The sequence below is a fragment of the Mustela putorius genome, unplaced genomic scaffold (genome assembly GCF_011764305.1).
Source record: "Mustela putorius furo isolate JIRA1106 unplaced genomic scaffold, ASM1176430v1.1 tig00000129_pilon_pilon_pilon, whole genome shotgun sequence".
In the NCBI taxonomy this organism is placed as follows: Eukaryota; Metazoa; Chordata; class Mammalia; order Carnivora; family Mustelidae; genus Mustela; species Mustela putorius.
Genome location: NW_025421290.1, coordinates 46,206,205 through 46,210,490, shown reverse-complemented (window position 1 = coordinate 46,210,490; position 4,286 = coordinate 46,206,205). Strand labels below are relative to the sequence as shown.

The following is a 4,286-nucleotide window of genomic DNA, read 5'->3' as shown; positions in this document are numbered from 1 at the left end:
AGATTTCCATGTAATGCAATCACCTTTACGTTTCTTTGCCAAACACTTTTTAAATCTTTTTTTTTTTTTTTTTTTTTTTGACAGAAATTACAAGTACACTGAGAGGCAGGCAGAGAGAGAGAGAGAGAGAAGGAAGCAGGCTCCCTGCTGAGCAGAGAGCCCGATGCGGGACTCGATCCCAGGACCCTGAGATCATGACCTGAGCCGAAGGCAGCGGCTTAACCCACTGAGCCACCCAGGCACCCACACTTTTTATACTTTAGCCAAAATGATGGCCAGTGTTTAAGAGCATGAACCATATACTCTTCCAAGTAGCTCTGTGCTCATTAACTATTTCAGTCTGTCCAGCAAACCTACCAGGCACTACCATTCCCCACTTGATCTGGACAATACCTCAGCAGATCTACACAGCAAGCTAGGAAGTGACCAAAACAGGATTCAGAACCCAGGCCGCCTGGCTCTGGAGCCCGTGCACTTGCTGGGGTCCTGGGGCCGAGCTGCATCGGGTTGGTTGGACCCTCGGGCCATCCTCTCTCACAGCCCTCGACTCAAATGACGCCCTTTTCCACCCATGGAGGCACATTCTACTCTCTCTTCTTGGCAAATTATTCTTGCTTCAAGCCCAGCTCAAAGGCATCCCTCTCTCCCTGCTCCATGGCAAATTGTTTCAATAAAAATTACTTGAATTTTTTAATCTCTGTGTCTATGTGTTTCCCCAGCTGCACAGGAGCTTCCCAAGAGCAGAATTTATGCACTCTTGGTCCTGGTGTTAAACTGGGCAGAGCAGACATCCAGCAAATGCTTAGTGAATAAGCAAACCTTCTCATTCTGCACAGACCATACCTTGTGCGGCACGCCTCCCTGAACACAGGTGTTCTTCAAGGAGTGTTTGTGGAGGACACAGTTCAGATATTTGAAAGTCCCTGGATTCCAGCTGCACAGTACAGGTGCACCATACAGGCACAAGGGCTGTAGATATATCCTGAGAAGCAAATGCAGACAGGATCAGGCACGCCAAAGATTCATTAGGGGAAACGCCTGAGGATGGAAAGGGAGCCGGGGGCCAGGAGAGCCATCAGGTTGCACTGTGGGTCTGGTCCTAGCGAATGAGGAAAAGAAGGAAGGCAGCCCTGGGAACATCAGCACCTGCCACACCAAGTAGGGAAGAATAGTGGGGCCCGCAGGGAGTCCTCCAGCAAAGTTGCCCAATGGAGAAGTCATGCATTTTCCAGGAATGGGCCTGCTGCACTCAGCGACTGGTGGGGAGCAGACTGAGGGACGTGCAGCCTGGGCACTGACTTGGTGATTGAGAGATTTCAGGGCATGGCAGCTGGGGTTCTTGGTCAGTCATGCTCTGGAGGTCTTAGGGGTGGGTTTTCACGGCTGACCCATCCTGAGTCTCTCCGAGATCTGCAACCCCCAGAAGAGCAGAGGCTGCTGAGCTGGGCTGTGCACTCACTTTTGGGTCCCTAAGATGTTTTCAGGGAGGAAGCCGAGGCCAGTATCTCCTATAGATCTCAATGGGTGTTTATCCCTTTAATGATACTGACCCTCTCACCTTGACCGAGCTACATTAAATGTCCAAACTCCATTTCCCTGGCCTGAATATAATGCAGAACATTGAAGGGAGAATCACCGGGCATCCACCCAGGACAGAAGTGGGCAAGACTTGTACATAGAGTTCTGGAAAGGCAAGACGTGGGCTGAAGCTGCAGGGGGACATGGGGACGGTGAGTTTTAAAGATGTCACGGTTCCGGCTGACAATCGTAACGGCTAGCGATCATTTGCACCTACAGTTCGCCAGGCCCTGTGATGAGCACTTGACAAATATGAAAATGTTCAATCTGTGCTGCTCTTATCCCACCATTTTACAGAGAAGGAGACTAAGGCACGAGATGTTACTGTGCCCAAGGCCATGCACCGAATGAGTTGGCACTAGGATTCAAGCTCAGATACCCCTGCTCCAGAGACCACACCCCTCGATGCTGTGTTCTCCCCAAGGAGGGAAGAGAGCAGACAGGAAGATCCATAAGAGGCAGCCTGGGAAGACTGTATCATCCAGACGTCAGCAGGATTTTCCACCCACGCACTGGGCACATTCAGTGGCTAAGGGCCCTGCTAAGGCTGCCAGAGCAGGAGATACCAAGGGGGTTGAGCCTGGGCTAAGAGGACCCTGGCCGCCTCTGTACGCTGGTTGTCACTTGTCTGCTGGTCGGCCTCCTCTGACCACAGGTGGATGAACTGAGACTTTGAACTTTGCCACATCCTCTGCAAACTTAGCACCTGCCTGTGTGCTTGTGTGTGCATACGTGTGTGTATTGGGGCCTGGGAGACCTCTCTGTCCAAGCGCATATTCAGGACATCTGCAAAGCCCTGGAGCAGCAAGTGAGTCTCTCCACACGCACCAAGTTCAAGAGTGTCCAGCGCGAAGCCGGGACGGATGGCAGGGGTCCTGCGGCACCCACACCCTGTCCAACGTCATCGTGTAAGGTAAAGCGGTTGAGGGCTGGGCCTGTGTTTTAAAAACTAAACCTCCAGGAGATCATCAGGCAACGTGTGGGGCCTCCTAAGAGGGAGACCAGCTAGCCCCACCTGCGTCCTTCAGCAGGACCTAACCCAACACTCGCTCTGTGCCAGGCCCTGCACGGGGGAGACAGCCATGAGCTCGCAGCAGGTGACAGAAAATAACCAGAAAAATACAGAACAACGTCTAAGAAGAAAAGGGAAAGTGGAGTGAGACCAGACCAAGAAAGGAGAGGCACCGCCTGTATACGGAATGGTCCCTGAGGCATGGAGCGGAGTTCAAGGCGCACCTCTGGGGCATGCGCACTCCTGCCGGCTGGGGGACACGCAAGCACGAAGTGTGCCGCGGAGGCGGGGAGCCAGCGCGACTGCGGCCCCGTAAGCTAAGCGTGCGAGTGTCGGCAGAGGCGGGTCATGGAGGGCCCTGAAATCCTGCTAAGGACTTAGGTTTTTAACATGGGAGATGTTCAGTGACGGTGTTTGGTTTTTGGTTTTTGTTTTTGCTTTTGTTTCTTTCCTTAATTCACATACTTTATTTTGGGGAGCAATTTTAGGTTTACAGAAAATTGAGGAGAATAACACAAGAGGGTCTCCACATTCTGTCTATCCAGCAAATAGCTTCTGGGATTATTCATATCTTGCATTAGTGCCTGTTGCATCTGATACGTTTGTTACAATTAATGTTGATAAATTGTTACCAACTCAAATCTGTAGACTATATTAGGGTTCATGCCTTACATTGTGCAAAAGTTTTGGTAAGCGCATATTGTCGTGTCTTTCCCACTACAGGAACGTGTGGAATAGATGCATTGCCCTAAGATGTCCCGTGTGGCCTCTGTTCGAGCCCCAGGCAATGACTGACCTTTGGACTGTCTCTATAATCTTGCTTTCTCCAGAATGTCATATAGTTGGAATCAGACAGTATGTAGCCTTTTCAGATTGACTTCTTTCACGTAGCAATATGAATTCTTTCAGCCGCCTAAACTTCTTCCATGTCTTTTCATGGCTTGGCAGCTCATTTCTTTTTTCTGCTCAATAATATCCCACTGCCCGGTTGTACCACAGTTTGTTAATCCGTTTACCTGAACATCTAAATGAATCCATTCACTAGGAACATCTTGGTGCTTCCAGTTGTTGTTAATGATGACTAAATGGCTATAAAGATTCATGAGTAGGTGTTTTGTTTTGTTTTGTTTGTTTTTAATGTGGACACTAGTTTTTCATTTAGGCAAGTATTTAGAAGCATGATCGCCAGATTGGATGGTGCAAGGACATCTAGTTTTTTAAGAAACCGCCAAACTCTCCCAGAAGAACAACTGGATCTGATTTGAGGGTTAAAAGATGCATGTGGGGGCACCTGGGTGGCTCAGTGGGTTCGGCCTCTGCCTTCAGCTCAGGTCATGATCTCAGGGTCCTGGGATCCAGCCCTGTGTCGAGCTTTCTGTTCAGCGGGGAGCCTGCTTCCCCCCACCCTCTGCCTGCCTCTCTGCCTACCTGTGATCTCTCTCTCTGTGTCAAATAAATAAATAAAATCTTAAAAAAATAAAATAATAAAATTAAATTAAATATGTATGTGTTTGTTGGTAGAGAAAAAGTCCCAGCAGACAAGCTGTGGGCCAGCTGACCACAGCCAAGCAGATGCAACCAGTCTGGGCAGGAGGTGACGAGAACTGAGCATGGAGGCAATAGGAGACTCAGAGACACTGGTGGAGCTTGAGGACTAGCTCTGTTCCACGCGCAGCCAGTCCATGGACAGCTGTGT

General features: G+C 49.8%; 1 long non-coding RNA gene across 1 annotated transcript; it reads left to right on the top strand.

The window, feature by feature from the left end:
* Window positions 1-2,336: 2,336 nt before the first annotated feature.
* On the top strand, window positions 2,337-3,935 carry LOC106006027. Its single transcript, XR_001179819.2, has 3 exons — window positions 2,337-2,491; window positions 2,639-2,902; window positions 3,314-3,935. It is a non-coding gene; the product is annotated as an uncharacterized LOC106006027 (long non-coding RNA).
* Window positions 3,936-4,286: the final 351 nt, after the last annotated feature.